Source organism: Herpailurus yagouaroundi, unplaced genomic scaffold (genome assembly GCF_014898765.1).
Source record: "Herpailurus yagouaroundi ecotype Mexico unplaced genomic scaffold, PumYag 183, whole genome shotgun sequence".
In the NCBI taxonomy this organism is placed as follows: Eukaryota; Metazoa; Chordata; class Mammalia; order Carnivora; family Felidae; genus Herpailurus; species Herpailurus yagouaroundi.
This window is the reverse complement of record NW_024412414.1, coordinates 15,386,353-15,406,641: the sequence shown is the minus strand read 5'-3', so window position 1 is coordinate 15,406,641 and position 20,289 is coordinate 15,386,353. Positions and strand designations below refer to the sequence as shown.

General features: G+C 37.1%; 1 long non-coding RNA gene across 1 annotated transcript in view; it reads right to left on the bottom strand.

The window, feature by feature from the left end:
• Positions 1–20,289, bottom strand: part of LOC121041351 (uncharacterized) — a 284,372-nt gene that overhangs the window by 167,831 nt on the left and 96,252 nt on the right. Inside the window, exon 2 of the long non-coding RNA XR_005795699.1 lies at positions 1,060–1,107. This is a non-coding gene — a long non-coding RNA (uncharacterized LOC121041351). The remainder of the gene's footprint in view (positions 1–1,059; positions 1,108–20,289) is intronic.

Below are 20,289 nucleotides of genomic sequence, written 5' to 3'. Positions count from 1 at the left end.
GTCTTAGTGATTATAAGACCATGGTCTTTCCACTCAATGATATTGTTCAAGCAGTGTTCAGTGAGCACCAATGAGTGTCAAATGCTGTACTAGGCACCAAGGAATTCAGAGATCATGAAAATTCCTCTTATATTTAAGGACTACATATTCACACTGGGAAACATTTTACTCCACGAAAGCTCAAGGGGTAATCCAGTTCTTCCATAAAGTCTGTAATCATACAGCATGCATGTAAATAATACAGGGCCTTTTTGGTGGGCCTACGTGTTCGATGTTTTTGATATCTTCTCCATTGCTACAGTACAACCCCACTGGAATGCATACAAATCCCAGTGCCGATTACACAACTGGCAAAATGACAGGGATATGTTTATGAGACGCCTAAAACAGGAATACCAGGGAAAAGATAAACATGTAGTTTTGATGAGCTTATCTAAAATTTTATGATAAGAAAATCTAGAATTAATCTATTTTTAATTTCAGTAGATAGGATTGTTTTGTGTTTATGGTGTAGTATTTTTTAATGTATTGCTTCAGTGTTTACGGCCTCAAACACTCAGTCAAAAGCTCTGGGGAACTCTTTCTCTCCTTCCATTTTTATTTCCAACTGCCAAAGCTGTGGAGGCTGAGTGAGGATTGTTTTTATGAATAGATGCAATGAATTAGAAACAATGAATTGAGAACAATGACTTATATATAGTGACTTTTTCATCCTTTTCCTTTCATGACATAAACCACTGTGTATAGTATCACACTTATTCTTTCATGTTATTAAATTTCTTGTCAAAATCTTCCTTAAACCACAGAGACAAAGATGAATTCGCCCTCTGTGAGTTGGAGCAGTTAAATTTACTTCTCCGACACACTGCACGTTGATTTAGAGCTAATCTGTCTGCTTTTTATTGGCTCCATGTAAAACATTGCTTTTCTTGTTTTTTTTCTTTCACTCTTCATTGTCTTGTAGAAATATGTAATTTCAATTTATACCCTAAGAAATTAGTCTGTCTGAGAAAAATCCAGGAAGACTTTTATAAGAAAAGAGAAACATGCACTACTTACATGCTTTTGGATGTCCACCATGTAACAGCAGGATGGAAGGAAGACAATCTGAAGGAGGAAGAGGGTAATAATCAATACTTGATAGTAACTCCAATAAAAAGGAAAAGCCACGATCTGGACACAGTTAGCAAGGGGACGACCTGCTCCATTTACTATTCATCTGTGTTAAAGTCCAGCCTTCCATTCCATCAAAGGTATGAATATTCAGTTTAGACTCATGATACCACATTTGATTCCTCTATTGGTTTTACTAATGAACAGATATGTTGTAGATGTTTAGGAATAAAATAAAAGAAAAGCATCAGTAATCTTGGAAAACCGATTTGGGTTTATTAAGATACCAGTCCCAGAAATGAATTTCATTTTCTGATAGTTGCTAAGTATGTGACGTGGGCAAATAATAGCCTGTTTCAGTGAAAGATCAGTCTTAGGCTTCCAGGATCTCCCTTTGAAGACATTCAAATCTGGTAATGGTACAGTGAGGTGAGTTGTCACTACTTTGGAAAATGATATTTAAAGTTGATTTTTTAATTTATGTCAATTTGTAAGAATTCTGTGGTGCAATCACAGAATCTGAAAGTAGTGTTTTCAATTCAACATTTTAATTCAATAAGTATTTATTGATAACCTACCATGGGGCAGGCACTTGGGCTAGGCACTGGTGATGTCATCGGTATCAAGACATAGTCTTGAACTTACACTTTAGTGGGGGAAATCCAAGGAAAAAGAGAGCACTAACCATAGGAAGTGATAATTCTATTCCCTGCTCTGCTCTGCTACATGGTACCTACTATATGACAGGATTAAGGTTCTGTATGGTGCTATAAGGGCACTGAAGAGAGACAGAGTGTCTGTGTAATAGAAGCTTAGGGAAGATATTATAGAGAAAAATGGCGTTTTGAATGAGAGATAAAAGATAACTAAAATGGAACCAGATACAATGCAAGGGTGAGTGTGACAGAACATCCTCAAAGAAAGATGTTCCAGGGAGAAGAACAAGCATATACAAAATTCCTGAGTCACATCAACGACTTGGATAAAAACGGAAGAGGCCAGTATAGTGGAAGCTGGTGTTGCCTTTCTAATATTCATGGTAAACTGATTCCACTGCAAAAGACTGAGGGTTTTGTGCAATGACCACATTTCTAGGAGTTGGACCTGATTAGTTACATCAGTCCTAGACATCTCATATTATTTGCCAATGATTGGTTGGGACATCCTTCAGTTCATGGCATTTCTCTAATTGAGGGTTTGAGAGGAGGTGAGCCAGTGGGGGTACAATGGGGCTTTTTCTGGGGACTTCCAAGAAATTATAATTGGAACAGAAGGTGTATCCTGTCTTATATGTGACTGTGGGAGCATTTAGCCTCAAGTGCTCTGGCAAGCATCTCATGACTTATAAGGAGGAACAGTCTTAGAGGAAGCTGACGTGATTGCTGAGGAAAGAGTGCAGAGCCCGAGTCCTTCAGAACATAACACAAACATTCAACTCCAAAGCACGCTCTACCTCTGCAGTTGTTATTATGAGCCAATAGCCTCCTTTGTGGCTTAAACAAGTTTGACTTGACTTGTGTTTCTTGCAGCTGAAATATCTTTAAAAGTGTTTGATAATCATACTGACAGATAAATGAAAATTAGGAAAGACAGGAAATAATTGAGGTCAAAATAATAGGATTCAAAGGGGTTTTAAAGGGGGAGGTGATAGGCTTGAACAAATGAGAGATTCAACAGGGATAAATATAAAGCTTTTTGATTACGTGTGTGTGTGTGTGTGTGTGTGTGTGTGTGTGTGTGTGTGTTAAATTATAAAAAATGGTATAGAGGAAGTTCAGATGTTATCTGCAGTTTGTATGAAGAATACTCAGGTTTAGCGTCAGTATATGTAATACAAATTTGTCCTACAAATTAACTGTATGACAGGGATACCAAAATATACAACCAAGGTTGAATATTGCACAGATCAAAACACCTAAAGTAGTTTGAAGCAAATTAGACTTTAAAAAGAAACTATTGAAAACATGTAATTCAAAAGTGATAGTGATGTATTGTGGGCTTTCAGGGTCTTCACGATCAATGATATTAAAACTATAAATAATGATGTACTTCTACACTTTTACAAATAATTTCTAAAGACATGTTCAAGTTCTAAATTTTTATTCAAAGTCAAGCTTCATTCATTAAGGACTTATTTACATGAGTCTTATATAAAGGACATTTACATTGACCAACCAATTTTATTCTCTATTCATGTTATGAATGAATCTATAAATGGTTTGGTCTACTTGTGTTTGCTCTACAATCTCGAATCCTCCCAATAATGTTCAGAGGCACTTCTCTCAACCCTGGCTGCACTTTAGAATCACTAAATTTTAAGTATAGATGTTTAAGCCTTGCCCCTAGAAGTTCTGATTTAACGGACTATTAATATTGTTGAAAAGCCCCCTAAGGGATTCTAATGTATAGCCCAGGAGAAGATAGTGGTCCATGGGATCAAGGTTAACCCCATTAGCATGGTATTTCTTGGTTTTCAAAATAGGTTCAAATCTATCAAGCTTCAGAGTCCACTTCCCTTATCCTGTATATCTTATATTCAGTTATTATCACTTAAAAATTTTTTTTAATGTCTTTTTATTTCTCAGAGAGAGAGAGAGAATGGGGGAGGGGCAGAGAGAGAGGGAGACACAGAATCTGAAGCAGGCTCGAGGCTCTGAGCTGTCAGCACAGAGCCCAATGTGGGGCTCAAACTCACCAACTCTGAGATCCTGACCTGAGCTGAAGTCAGCCACCCCACCGACTGAGCCACCCAGGAGCCTCTCAGTTATTATTTTTTAAAAATACCGTTGTCATAATAGTATCTTGAGTAATCTCTCAGGTTTCCTTTCCAATCTTGAAGTAGGAACAAGCTGGAAATATGCAGATCCATTACTGCAAAATCACTCACAATCCTATTCATCTTTGCTGTTAGTATATAGACAAGCACACCAAATTATTCAGTTTCCTGACTCTCATGGGGTTTTGAGTTGGCCATGTTATACTGTTTTGCTAATGAAGTCAGAGTTCCTGGGAAGATATTCTTTCCAGAAATAAAGGCAAAATCTCATCAAGACATAAAAATAACTTGTCTCTTTGCACTCCCCCATGCCTGAAATACACACATGAAGCCTAATGCAGCAGCGAGCTTGTGATCATGAGGTAAACAATGTCAAGATGAAAGCCTACGGATTAAAGTTGGAAAGATAGAAAAGCCTGTATACCTGTTGATGTCAATGAAACTGCTATGTTGTTGCTGAACCACAAACTGATTGCCATACCAAAAACTATTTTTAAGCCATTATTGTAGGTTTTTCTGTGATTTGCAGCAAAATGTATTCCTAAATAAAATTACTATGATTATATTTTGAACTCTTTGATTCATGAGATTATTGAAAATAAATCCAATCACTTTTAAATAGGGACTATCCAAGACAATTTTGGTTTTAGAATTGAATAAAAACAATACACTATATACAATGATTATTTTATAATCAACAGAAATTATACTTATCAGCTGGGTAGGAACAACACTGGAATCACAATTTGGGGATGTCCAGCAAAATTTTGTTTGTCTTGTTTTTTAAAGTGGCTTTAGAAAAATGCTTTTCTTTAGTGTCCATATTTTTTACATCTTTGCCACAGCTCTGTCAATCTTTTCACCCCTTCATTCATTTATGGAACCAATGTGGCTCCTCAGGTCTATAAAATGGTGGTATCTAAATAATTCATTCAGGATTAATAAGCCTTTTAAATGAACATGATTTTGGTTATTCATGGGTTGCATAAATTCATAAATGGGCACAGGTCTTTCTTGCAAAGGATGCACAATGTATTTGTCATTCAGGAATATTCCTCTGGTGAATTCAATTAAAATGTACTCAGTGTTCAGGGCTTGTTGAATAATGAGAAAACTGATGCCTGAAAATTTAGATATTTGGAGTGGAAAAGTGTATATTTAAAATGTTTTTATTATGCAGGTCCACTTTAAAATCCAATGGCTAAATTCTATAATCTCATGGATTTTGAAGCCCAAGTATGCCTTTCTTTTTTAGTAATGAGGATGGGTCTATAAAGCATTTATGACAAAGTTCAAAATCTAAGGTTAATACAAAAGGGTTTGAAAGCAATCACCAGGTGAGTAGAAATTTAGCGTAGGAAATGAAAGGCAAAGATGGGAAAATAAAATGAAGAGGAGCAGTGGGCAGAAAGGGATTTGAAAGGAACATTAATACTTCGCATAATGAAAAAGAATATATAGGTAGATGATAGCGAAAATGGTAATGGTGAAGAATAACTGATGGAGTTACTTCAGTCTACGCTGGAGAAAATTGATAATAAATAAAAGTCAGTTGGCAGATCTGTGGGTGTTCTGGACTTTTAAAAGACCAATAAATCAAGTGCTTGTAATGTAAATTTCAGGAGGAGAAAGGCACGTGGGGCCTGCATCTAATTTCCCAGTCTTCAGGAAAATGCATGTCATGTCTATTGCAAAACAAAAACAAATCCAGGAGAGCTATTTCACATACACCAGTGAAAATAAAGATCAACAGAAATTGCCTTCTAAAAATATTTTTAGAGGAATTTAAAAGCGACGAGGCTCTCATTATTTCCATTTCTCCACAGATTGCCAATGTGCATCTATTATTTTACGCTCTTTTCCTTTCAGTAAATGCTAATGAGGGAACTATATGCATATGCATAATCTGGGCAGAGCTACATATGCGAGATGATGCTCTATGCATTAATTTGCCAGCTTCATTTCTGTCAGCCTCACATATTTGAAGAGCTGGAAGAGAGTTCTGGAGGAGGAGATTTTACCCAATCACCACGAGAACTAAAGAAGTCAGGTCATTTTTTAGGATAATTACTACCACAAGATGATGGAACTGGCCAGAACTCTGAAAACCTGTTCATTGACCCTTTGGTAACCATGCCACTCTCAAAAACCAACACTGTTTTTGGTTGGGTCTTCCTACGACAGCTGGATCACATGTTCTCCTCTCATTATCTCTAAGAATTTTGCCCATTTCTTGCACACAAATAAACATTCTGAGTAATAATTTCCAAATTATCAAGGTGACAAAATCCATGCCAGAGAGAAGAAACAAGTACCTGAGACAACCCTGAACAGGCAGTTTTGGCAAATAAATTTGGCCATAATTCTATGGAATACAACATCAAATATAATTGAATTCCATTTTTGAAGAGCTATCCGGTAGTGATAGCATTCAATATCAACTAATTTTTCAAATTCCCTGCATGTGTCATTTTCCCAAGTAGTTACATTTCTTGGACAACCTGGGTTCAAATCCCAGGTTCCCCATGTACTAGATATCTGACCTCAGGCAAATGAATTGACCAAGAGTTTTGTCTTCTGCAAAATGAAGGTAATAAGGTAGTGTGGCTACAGGATTTGAATGATGTAATGAGTCTATGGCACCTGCACTCTGACATTTTCGGAGTACCCCAAATCATGTGTGACCAAATCATGTGTTAGGTCACGTGATACAGATGAGTTGCAAGTAATGAAAGATATAGCCTGTACCTGTAAATGATGGGACAGAGTATATTGGGTTGTTATTGGTTATTTTCCTTATAATATTCAGCTACATGGACTGGTGTAAGATTGGAATCAGGTCTGGGTGGAGTTATCCCTGATCACATATGTCTGGTAGTGACCACTTCATGAGGAGAGAATCTATGAGATCCTGAAGGGGAAAAGCACAGGACTGTATGAGATAAGGGTAGGGCCTGAGACTATCACACCCAAGAGTATTTGATTTTTTTAGGTAATTTCAATTTTAATGGCTGACTCGTTTTAACTACTCTTCCAGTATATTGAGAATGATAAAGACAGTAAAGTTTTAGAGCTTGTGGCAAGGCTTTGCTTAATTCACAACAACTGTACCAATAAATGTGTTTTTCTATCACGGTAAGTTCGAATGTCCCAGATGAGGACATAATTGGCATGGGAACTTCAATGACTTCAGCTCTAACAGGGCACTGAGGAAATTTTGGGAAAGTTTTAGAAAAATCAATCCGGAATCTTATAGGTTCTGCTCTAGTTATTTTTGCCAAAGTGTGAAGAAGGGTGTTTTGCCTATGGAGTTTCTGGAAACCCAGCTAATACCACAAGGCTGTTTTGAATCATATACAATGTAGGTATATTACTACCCACAATAGCATAGCATACCCACAATAGCATACTACCCACATTCATAGTGTGTAGAATTTTCTGCAACTTCTAAAAATAATCCTTCTGTAGTATGTTCTATCTGGCAGTTCCATTTGCTAAGTAGATTAATACCTATTACATCTGCAGAAGCTGAGTCACAGAAGAGAAAGAAGTGTTTTTCTAATAAGAGTCCCAAAGTAACAATTTTAAGTTGGGACAGTAAAAGGACTTAGGAATATTAGAAATTCCCAGGATTTAAGTGGCGGGAGTGCTCTGAGGGATTTGATCTGCTATGGCAGGGGGATTGAAGGTGTGTGGAGAGGTGTTGTATGAATAAGAAAATTGTGTTGTTGTTCATTTGTACTGGTAGACAACTCACCACAGAGTTTACAGAAAGGACAGGAAATACTGGGTTCTTATATTTCCCTTGAAGCAGCATTATTAAATAGATTTGGACAGCTGTCTTTTTGTTTTCCACTAAGTGATGTTGGCTCTTCCAAGGACTCTTTTGTTTGCAATATCTACAAGTGTCCTTATTTACAGTTTCTTGGCTGTTGGAGAATAGAGAAACCTTTGTTTTATTGGGGGGCCAGTTTTATCTGCAGAGCCAGATGTTTGTGTTGATTTCCAATGTATTCACTTTATAGGACTTTTTGAAAATATTTAGCCACATGTAGGAGATCTTCTAAATTGGTAATTTCCCACTCCAGTTATTTTTCTGACTATGGTCCCTCTTCAGGCCTTCATTTTGAGTCTATTACCAAAGAGAGAACAAGGCTCCTTTGACTTCCACTGTTGAATCCACCCCAGAATAATGGTTGAAAGTTACCAAACATCTATTTTTAAACTTCCTTATTTACTTATCTTTATTTTTATTTATAATTTTGGATCTTTGACTAATGGCTCTTAAGGGAAAGGCTTTTCGACTTTATATAGTGCATTCTCTATAGAGTCTTTCCTCTCTTTTCAACCATTTTCTCTGTCTTGGGAGTTTGCAATTTAGTGAACTAGTTTATTCAGATATAGTACCCCAGAAAAGCACATATCTTACAAAATTTGGAATTATATACCAATATTTTTGGTGTAATTTCTTAAGGTATAGTAACTATACCCCATAACTCAGCTCTGAACTGGGTTTACATTCTACCTGTAGAGATACTCCTTCTTGTGTAGCAATTTTAAGGGAATATTGGCAATGTGATTGTTTTTAAAGTCCAGAATCTTTCTTCTATCATGAGCTATTTAAATGGTATTTCTTCTAGAGTTCTCACTAGACTGTAGTCAACAGGCTTGCCATGGTGTCTAGGATGTGAGGAACAGTGATGTTTTCTCCAAAGTATAGTCTTATTTCTTCCATCTGTCACAAGTTTCCTAACTCTTGGTGAATTTGAATTACCACAAATTGTGTCAGTTTAGGGAAGATAAAAATGACCAATGAAATGAATTAGCTTTTCTAATTTAACAATTTTGTACCCAATCACCATCCCTTATTCAAGGGGCATTCTCTGTTTCTGCTCCTATAGTATAACAGTCTAAGAGGTTGAGGGCAAATCAATTTTCTCCCTGTTTATCTCAATGGATGATCTCTTTTCTGAAGAGATTTCCAGCCTAATATTGAGGACTGGCAATGGGAATGGGGAAAAAATTCCTTTTAAAAATCTATAAACTGTAAATCTTTCTGAAAATCAATAAAATTAATCTAAAGTATATGTCAAGGTTCTAAATAATTGTTAAAATATACAATCATAAATGTGGTCAAATCTGCTGGTCACTCTCTCCTCCAGACCTCTTGATACCTTCTACTGAGAGGCAGAAAGGAAAACAGTTGACTTGAGGTAAATTACAAGTTTGAAAGAACGTGACTTATGACTGTAGGGCTCTAATTCTCTGTAAGCGTTTTTAGGAAAATGGGCTTTAGCCATAGGTTCCTTCTAGGGTTTGCGGACTCCTGAAATGTGTATTAATGCTCCATACCTTTTCAGCTTCCCTTCCTCAGATGACAGAGCCATTTAGAGTTTGCAATTTTCCACCTATTACTTCAAATGTGCTTTTTCCCTGTTTGGGAACACTTCCATTCCCTTCCCCCCTTTCTTTTGCCCCACTGTCCAGTTAACACAATTCAAGGGTCAGATCTCATCTTAAATAGACTTTCCTTTGTTATTAAGACTCTAAGAATCTTGTTCTCTGAGTTTGTTCTCTACTACCTCTGCATTGATACCCCAGCATCTTGGGTGTAATGAATGCTCAAAAAGTATGTGTTGAATAGTAACTAATACTATAAGTAATGAGTGCTAAGATAAAAAAACAGAAGTTGAGAGTTTATCTATGGGTACTGCCACATTAAGGTTTTTGCCAACGGCAAACTATCACTCAAATGGCTTTAAAAGGAAAAATGTCACCAATATTATCATTCAGATTTAATAGTGTATTCCAAAATAGATTATAAAGTGGAATATGTGTATTCAAAGTAATGAATTGGTGGTATACAGGTTAGGGGATGTCTGTAGGAGCTTTTAAGGAATTTATACATATTTAAACCAGGAGGGGGATAATTTTTAAATTTACTGCAATTATTTATGGAACACAATTTATTTATACGATACCATAGAATGAACTAGAATAATTAAACAGATATTTTACAATATTTGCATGCATAATATATGCCAGACATTATGTAATAATTGGAGGCAGAATGATAAATGGATGAATGTAATGGGTAATCCAGCAACTGGTTAATATGAAAACATTTTAAACTCTACCTCCCTCGACCATCAACCAATTACTTTGCACAGCAAGTACAAGTCATAGACCACAAAGTAAGTAAATGTAAGAACTGGGAATGTTTTAAGCTTTTGGAACTTTAGTGTTTTAGGACTTAATGTCTATGAAAGATGCTATTTTTTAAGAGGAAAAATTAATTTCAATAAATTCAGGAATCCCTTATTCCCTTCCTTTCTCTCTGGGTTTGTGTCTGAGTTCCAGCAGGTTTCTGCCATGGCAAGGCATATTCTTTATGGTTGGGGTGAGCACAAGCTTGTTTGGGTCAATAGTCTATCAACATTGGCATTTGCTGATAAATTCTCATTCCTATCTGGACTTTGGTCTCCCTTTTTTTTTTTTAATTTTTTTAACGTTTTATTTTATTTTTGAGACAGAGACAGACAGAGCATGAACAGGGGAGGGTCAGAGAGAGAGGGGGACACAGAATCTGAAACAGGCTCCAGGCTCTGAGCAGTCAGCACAGAGCCCGACGCGGGGCTCGAACTCACAGACAGTGAGATCGTGACCTGAGCCGAAGTCGGACGCTTAACCGACTGAGCCACCCAGGCGCCCCTGAGTCTCCCTTTTTCAACTGCGGGGTGTTTTCAAACCCTTCTGCTCGCTGTCAGCGGCACATGGTAAACCATCTACCATTCCTGCACTATATTGACTGGTGGGAATCTCTACTCCCATGCTCCTGGCCCTCCCAAATTCTGCTGTAGCCATGGAAGCTATCTGAAGAGGTCTCAGTTTCATTTGCCTAGATATATCTTGCAGAAATTTTGTCTATACCCACGCCATTGTTGAGCGGGGAAGACGATATCTGGCCAGGGTTGGGGCTTTACGTACTATATTAGGACAGAGTTGAGCTCTTTTCTCAGACATCAACATAATGTCATGTGAACGAGACAGAAGTTAATTTCTCCTTCATGCAAAAATAGGGAAGGTGGTTCTGTGCTAGTGTCATGGTTGAAGGCTGATAAGGTGCATTCAATGTATCATTATCTAGGCTTCTTTTACTTTCTTGCTCTGTTATACTCAACCTGGGACTTCTATCTTGTGGTCAAGTTTTTGCCTTTTTTTTTTTCTTCAGCCAAGGAGAAGAAGGGGAAAAGCCACATTTACTCACCCATTGTGGCCATTAATACTTGCCATTTCTGTTACTAAAGAAAAGAGGAAACAGATATGGTGTGTGTGTAGGGGGTAACCAGGAGAATCTGCTATACAAGGCATGGGGGCCTTATCATCCTCTTGTAGGTTTTCTAGGTCCCCGACGTGGGATCCAGTCTCAGGGTCCAGGGCTCCTTCTTAAAGCCCATGCCTGTCCAAGTTCTTTATTACTACCCAGTTCTCCTCCCATTTCAGCAGCCCATGATATTGTTATTGTGACAGGAGATAGGGAGAGAGAGGGACGGGTCAGGAAGCCTTCTGTCATGGAGTAGTCATCTTTTGTCATAACAATCATTATGTGTCTTCAAAGCCAAAAGTTAAAAATCAATTGTCTTAGGTTATTCTGAGTCATCCCTTTCTGCGGTCTCCAGAATAAAATTCTTAGGCTAGAGCCTTAACAGGAGATGCCCAAGAAGTAACAAGAAACACTGGAAACTAAAAACATATTGGACAAGACAACAAAACAAACAAAAACATGATCTGATTGCAAATAAATAACCTGACTCTCATTTTTAATAACCTCAATTCTAAATTCTGGTCCTGGTGCTCTCAATTAACTTTGACAACTTTCCGTGTTTTCAGTCTTTTCTTAGATAATTGTTTGTATAAACAGAGGACACAGGGACAATTAAAAAAAAAAAGTGACTAAGTCTGCTGTACGAGAGCAAAACAGACAACTACCAGAAAAGAGCTGTTTAATTGCAAAGTGTTTCCCTGGGAGAGAGTTTTTTTTCCCCCATGGACGGACAGTCTTTCCTTCAAAGTCTAGGCAATGCTTGGGCCACCTGGGCAGCTCGGTCAATTAAACATCTGACTTCAGATCAGGTCATGATCTCACAGTTCCCAAGTTCAAGCCCTGTGTCGGGCTCTGTGCTGACAGCTCAGAGCCTGCTTCAGATTCTGTGTCTCCCTCTCTCTGTGCCCCTCCCCAATTCATACGCTCTCTCTCTGTTTCTCTCTGTTTCTCTCTGTCTCTCTCAAAAATAAATAAGCATTCAAAAAATAAAGCCTAGGCAATGCTTAAATCTGGATTAAAATGTAAACTTTCATAATAGGAATATAATTTGAAACACTTCAATTAGTTTATATATTAGTATGTCCCAGAGATATTTCTTGTTACACACTTTTTAGCAAATATCTAATTAGAGTAGCTGAATGTATGTAACAAAAGTTTGTCTTCATTATGTCAGATGGGCCTGGTATGGTAAAGTTCCCAGGGCTTGTTGAGAATAATCAGAAATCATACTTTATTACTATATTCCTCTTGTATTTATTGTAATGGAATTTCAAATGTGCCTAATAAGTGCTTCAAATGTATAAAACTGCTGTAAATAGTTATTTTTCTAACATGTCCTCAAATTAAATCCTTGGCCATAAATGGCAGCTGGTTTTTTAATCAGAAATGATGACAAGGTCTAATCTCAGAGACAACAGGCTTTTGACTCAAGGGTAATTTAATAAAGGTTATTTCTCTGTTTGCTGATTGTGCGGTGCATTGTGCTTGAGATGTTAGTCCTATCTTTTTACTTAAGAACTGCTGTCAAGGGACAACTCATAAAAATAGAATTTCATTAGCATCAATCGCAACAATTCACTCAGCGAGCTCATACGCCCAATTCTGTCTGACTATCCTCTGTGTCACAAAAATGGCTTCCCAGCTCTGATTTTTATAATGAAGACTTAGCCAAATCATCTCCCAGTTAGATCATTCTGCATACAGAGTGGGATTTAATGCATTTGGAGTGAAAATAATACTACTGGAAGGGGCATTAGTGATCAAAAAGTCCCACCTGCTGGTTTTACAGATGACCAAACAGAATTTAGATGACTGGTTGAAGGTTATGCAGCTATGCTATGTGTGTTTCAAATTCAATTATAATGAAAGTGAGAAGGTATGTGTCAATAAGTACAACCGTTCAAAGCTTAGATTTAAAATCATATCCTAAATGTGATGGAGTTGCATCTCCCTTGGGTGTTATAATATAAAAATATTAAGATGAAAATCATATACAGTCAATTACCATTATCTTGCACCTGACTTTTCAACATTGCCCTCAATGGAGTGCTTGGTGCCACGGCTTCGTAATTTCTGTTCTATATATTCTTGGTAGCATGCTGCAAGATTTGCTGTAGCCACATTTATGCACCGCACTGGAAACTGATAAGGAAATTCTCAACGTGTCTAACACAGCCAGTTTTCTTCCAACACTGAAATAGACCTTGATTTCTTCAGCTGAGCACCAGATGGTGGAGCTGACTCACGTTGAGGGGCCACAGTGTACGAATGATGCATATAATGAGTCCTCCAGTTCACACTCAGTACGGTGCAATTACTACACTATGAGTATGAGTTTCCATAGGGACTAAAACATACTTAGGGCACAGCAGTCTCACATCTCCCTCTCTCATGCTCACTCAGTGTAAGCCATGTGCTTCTTGAAGGAAATTGTCTGCATTATTTAAATGATTTCTCTTTTGCATCATATAAACTATTTCTGTCTTTTGCTTTGTTTTTCTCCGACAGGACAAATAAAAATGTTTAAGTTGATAGAGTTAAATGAGATGTCACAATTCCAGCATATATCTGTATAATTCCAGTGTTATTTGGCCACGTTGTATTCAGTTCAATACACATTTATTAGGGGCCTCCTGTATGGTTGAGGCATGCATCATTTACGTAAAATCTCAAGACTACACAGGGAAAGACTCATGTAAAGTAGTGCATCAGGTATAAGCCCTCATCTTTTTTTTTAAAAACATTTATTTTTGAGAGAGAGAGCACACGTGGGGGAGGGGCAGAGAGAGAAGGAGATGCAGAATCCAAAGCAGGCTCCAGGCTCCGAGCTGTCAGCACAGAACCCGATGTTGGGCTCGAACTCACAAACCGCGAGGTCACGACCTGAGCCGAAGTCAGACTCTTAACTGACTGAGCCACCCAGATGCCACTAAGCCCTCACCTTTATGCCTCTGATTCTTGTATCTAATTCTTCTATCCCTTAGGGTACATAAAAGGAGTGATGTATTATTTGAGGGAGAGTGATGGTGACTGTGAAGGCAGGAAAGTAGAGGTCCTCTTGGTGAAGGTATAGAAGACCAAAGGGATTTACAGTCTGTCTTGTATCTTTTATACCTGGTTATATTCAGTCATTTGTATTCTTTCATTGTGCTATAGACACTTCTGATCATTTTCTAACATTTTGAGTGAGACAGTGCTGGGACTCCAGCCTCACAAGCACCAAGAGATGTGTTACCTCCCTTTTAACATATTCAAGGAAATATGAAGCTTGATTATTGCTGTCTAGAGTGCAGTGGGGACTCCATGATGTTATAGAGGAGTGGGAGACCTTTTGGAATGAGAGATGACCAAGTATCTTTGAGACTTCACACCAAAGGGTCAGATCAACTGGGATCTGGCCATGGCTAAATAGTAGGAAAAGTACAAAGAGGCACATGAAAAATAATTTGCTGTTGAGGTAGAAGGAGATAGGATTAGTGAATTCACCTTTCCCAAAACAATCCAATATGGAAGTGAAATCTTGGTGCTTGGTCAGAGAGATTATTTCCTAACCCTGTCATTGTACAGAAAAGGCTATGTCAATGATTCTAAAAGTTATATCATTGGGAGTAATAACAATTGACAATGAGTCTCCTTTACTGAGTATAATTTCACCTACGTCTGACATCAAGAGGCGATGAAGCAGTAACAGTAGCAATAGCATTCAGTTTCAGAGATTGTAAGCATTGACAGTGATTGTCTTTAGGCCTCAAGGGGTCATATCTTAGCAATATAATAATAGTAGGGGACTTGGATACCCTACTTTCAACAATGGATATATCATCCTGACAGAAAATCAGTAAGGAAACAGTGGACTTAAATAACACCAGAGACCAATGGATCTTACAGACTAATACAAAACATTCCATCCAACAGCAGCAGAATATACATTCTTTACAAGCACATACAAAACAGTCTCCAGGACAGATAAATTAGGGCACAAAACACATCTTAACAAATTTAACAAAACAAAAAATACCAAGTATCTTTTTGGACCACAATGGTACGAAATGAGAAGTTGATAACAGGAAGAATATTGGAAAATTCACAGGTATATGGGAATTATACTGACTAGTCAATGGTTCAAAGAAAAAGTCAAAAGGAAAATAAAAAAATATCTTGAGACAATGAAAATAGAAACACAATATGCCAAAATTTAAGGGATACAGCAAAATAATTCCTTTGAGGGAAGTTTATAGCGATAAATACCCACATTAAGAACCAAGAAATGTCTCAGATAAACTACCTAGTGATATACCTCCCAGGAACTAGAAAAAGAACAAACTAAGCTCAAAGTTGGCAGAAAGAAGGAAATAACAAAGAGCAGAGCAGAAGTAAATGAAATAGAAAGTAGAAACACAGCAGAAATGACTAATAAAACTAAGAGTTGGTTTGTTGAAAAGATACAACTGAGAAACCTTTAGCCAGACTAAGAGAAGAAGAGCAGACTCAAAATTATCAATGAAATAAGAAACACTGTAGCTGATACCCTAGAAACATAAGGATCACAAGAAACTACTATAAATAATTATATACTGACAAAGTGGATCACCTAAATAAATGGATGAATTCTGATAAACATACAATACAACCTACCACACCTGAATCATGAAGAAACAGAAAATATGAATAGACAAAATACTGGTAAAAAGATGGATTCAATAATAAAAATCTCCCAAGAAAGAAAAGCTCAGGACCTGATGGCTTCACTGGTTAATTCCACCAAACATTCAAAGATGAATTAATACCAGTCTATTTCAAATTCACATCCAAGTAAGGATGGCTTATCATTGAAAACTAATTAATATAATACAATGTATTAATAGGACAAAAAAAAAACATAATCATCATTATACACAGAAAACGTAATGGACACAATTCATCACCTCATAGTGATTGAAAACTCTCAATAAACTTTGAATAAAAGTGAACTTGCACAACCTGATAAAAGGCATCTATGAAAAACATACATTTCACATCATACATTAAAAAGAGACAGTATGGTTTCAGCACAAAAATAGACATACAGGCCAATGAAACAGAATAGAGAACACAGAATTGAATCCAGGCATTTATAGTCAGTTGATCATCTACCAAGGTACCAAGAACAAACAACGGGATAAGAGGAGTCTCTTCAGTGAATGGTGCTAGGAAAACTGGATATTCACATGCTGAGGATGAAATTGGACCCTTATCTCACACGATATACAAGTATCAACTCCAAATGTACTGAAGACATACACATAAGGCTTAAAACTGTAAAACTACTAGAAGAAAACAGACAAAAGTCTTCTTGATGTTGGTCAGGGCAGTGATTTTTTTGGCTATAACCCTCAAAACACAGGCAACAACAAAAAAAGTAGATAAATGGAATCGCATCAAGCTAAAAACTTCTGCAAAAGAAAGCAGAAGAAAACATCAACAATTCTAAGAGACAACCTATGGAATGAGATAAAATATTTAGAAACCATAATCTGATAAGGGGTTAATATCTAAAATAATAAGGAGCTCAAACAACTCAATAGTAAGGAAACTAGTAATTTGATTAAAAGTGGGCAACGGATTTGAATAGACATTTTCCCTAAAGATGACAAGCAAATGGTCAACGGGTATATGAAATTATGCTCAACATGACTAATCATCAGGGAAATTCAAAACCAAAGCCACAATGAGATATCACCTCATACTTTTTAGAATGACTATTATCAAAAAGACCAAAGAGAACAAATGCGGACAAGAATGTCGAGAAAAAAAGGATCCTTGTATACTGGTGGTGGGGAATGTAAATTGGTATAGGTATTGTGGGAAAAAATATGGAGTTTCCTCAAGTAATTAAAAATAAAACTACAATATGATCCCACAATCTCACTTCTGAGTTTATAGCCAAGGAAATGTAATTGGTATCTGGAAGTGATAGCCGCACTCCCAGGTCCATTGCGTTATTATTCACAATAGATACGGAAACAACCCAGTTCCTGTTGGATGAACACATAAAGAAAATGTGGAAAATATGCGTAATGGAATTCAGCCTTGAAAAAGAAGCAAACCTTGTCATTTATGACCCTGTGGATGAATGTGGAGTACTAAGTAAAATAATGAAGGTGGAGAAAGACAAACATTGCATGATTTCACTTATGTGTGGAATCTACAAAAGTTAAGCTCTTAGAAAGCAAAGAGTAGAATGATGATTATCAGGAGCTGGGGGAGATGGGGAGATGTTAGTCAAAGGGTACAAAGTTTCAGTTACGCAGCATGAATAAGTCCTGAAGATCTAATGTTCAACGTGGTGATTATAATTAAGTATACTGTATTTTATTCTGGAAATTTGCTAAGAGAATAAATCTTAAATATTATTACCACACACAAAAAATAGGTAACCATATGAAGTGATAGATATATTAATTAGTTTTATTGTGATAATCATTTTACAGTGTATATCAAAACATCACGGTGTTTTGCCTGGGTGGCTCAGTCTGTTAAGCATCTGACTCCTGACTTTGGCTCATATCATGATCTGACAGTGTGGAGCCTGCTTGGGATTCTCATTCTCTCTTTCTGTCCCTTTCTCTCTCTCTCTCTCTCTTCCTATCTCTCTGCCCCTCCCCTCCTATCTCTCTTTCTCAAATAAATAAAACTTAAAACAAAACAAAACAAAAACCCCCATCACACCGTATGCCTTAAATACATACAATTTTTTATTTGAAATCTGTACCTCAATAAAGCTAGAAAAAAGTGACCCCAAAGAGGTTGTATCTCAATTTCTGATATACTCAGAGAAAGCACATAGCAGCTAAGACTGACCTTTGAAGAAGACCGAGCCATACTTCCATTTTTTTGGACAGATCCCTGAGAAAGAAAGTAACTGAAAAAGAATGAATTCCTGCTTATCCGATAATGTGGAGGATGTCAATGTGGGATATCCCAAGCCACTAGAATGGAATATGTTGGCTATGTTTTTTATTGAGAAGATATTTATGGTGCTTGTCCATCTCCTTAGACTAAAAGTGACATGATGGTAGGGCTGTGTCCTTGTAACTTCCCAGCACTCATTCTATTTCCTGGTAGACAGTACATAGCTATTCAATAATCTTTTGAGAAATGCATAAATGACAGCATGGCTGTATACTGTAAACGATTAGACTGCAAAGTCTTAAATTCAGAGACTAATGGCTGATGCTTCTCTACTGATATGTTATTGTGATATGTTATTTCTCTTGACCCTTGGCACAAGGGTGGGCACAGGGTAAACACTCAATGAAGGCACCATGGATGCATTAGAGCAGTTAGCATACCTCCCCTTTGGAGCTTCTCCCACAGTAGAAGAATATAATATTATATGTAACATAAATATGTATTTTTCCTGAGCTGACCTCCAAGTACTTCTGGCCTTATCCCTTGCCTTATCCTCTCCTAGTTGCTCTCAGAAAACACTGGATCTTCTAGTACCATCAGCAACCTAATGACCAAGACCCCTTTTTACTCTATCCCCACAGCTCAAGAAGTGGAATCATGTCTCTTGTGTGAAAAGAGAAGCAAGTTATACAAAGCAATGTTCAAATGTAATGTTTTTCTATTGTTAAAGCTTCCTATTACAACTCTAGCTTCACAATTCCCTAGCAACAACATAAGGTCTGAAAAAAGGTGATAATTTTATAGCAAAAGGGATAGTTCATCTCTGTAGAGAATAAAACTGTCATTGATCTTCATGACAAATTGAATCTCAGGGTCTGAAAATATAGACCTTGTTTTCCTTCTTTTATTTTTTTTTCATTATAAGGATGACATTACCTCTATTGTAAATCAAAAGTAACTAGTGCTTTGTGGCTTTTATAAAGTTACAAGGGACAAAAAAGGGCCTATGGCACCAGTCCATTACTATGCACCTTATCTGGGGAGGCTTCATAGGTATGTTCTTTAGTTTCTGTGTGTTGACATTTGCCTTTCAGCCTCCTGGTTAAAGACAGAGAACATACAAACTAAATTTCTCTATTGTGAGGGAACAATTTTTTTCAGGAAAATTTCACAGCTGTAAAAGACAAAAACAAAAAGCAGTAGTAATAGTTCAAACAAATATCAATTTTTCTTATTTTAATGTAATAAGGATTTCCAAAGAAAAAGTAAAAATACCAGATTAAATTTCCATTTGCTAATTTAAACAAGTAAGGTGAACAACATATTCAAAATTTGTTTCTGATATTTAACTATATTTTCATTTTTAAGGATAGAGATTAAAGGTAGAATAGATAAGCATTCAGGTTTACTCAAGAGGTATTTATTATGCAATGTGCCTTTAAGAAGCTTACACAACAGGGGCGCCTGGGTGGCGCAGTCGGTTGAGCGTCCGACTTCAGCCAGGTCACGATCTCGCGGTCCGTGAGTTCGAGCCCCGCGTCAGGCTCTGGGCTGGTGGCTCAGAGCCTGGAGCCTGTTTCCGATTCTGTGTTTCCCTCTCTCTCTGCCCCTCCCCCGTTCATGCTCTGTCTCTCTCTGTCCGAAAAATAAATAAATGTTGAAAAAAAAAAATTAAAAAAAAAAAAAAAAAAGAAGCTTACACAACAAATCCACCTGTAGAACAAATTATGGATGTGGTAAGCAAAACAGTACTATTACACTATGGTAGGGAGTTTAATGTTAATTTTTAAAAATCACAGAAAATCTAATATAGGTGATGGCATCCAAAAGATGAAGGTTTTTGAACATGCATAAAAGTGGGAATGGTATTAAAAGCGAGGGAGTAGCATAAACAAAACATAGGAATAATAAAATACAGGAAATGCTCACAGATCATGGGCTGTACCCCTCTATATTGCATGAGTATTGTAGGAGATAAAGTTGGGAAGATAGCATCAAATCTTACTGTGAAAAGTATTGGATGATAGATTAAGAAGTTTGATATCGATTCTGCAGGCAAGAAAGCATGGCAGATACAGGTGTGGGGCTCTGAAATCTGGCAAAGTCGAGTTTAATATCTGGTGCCCACATTTAGTAGCTGTGTGGCCTTAAGTAGTTTACTAGGTTCTGTGAGAGTCATTGGTAA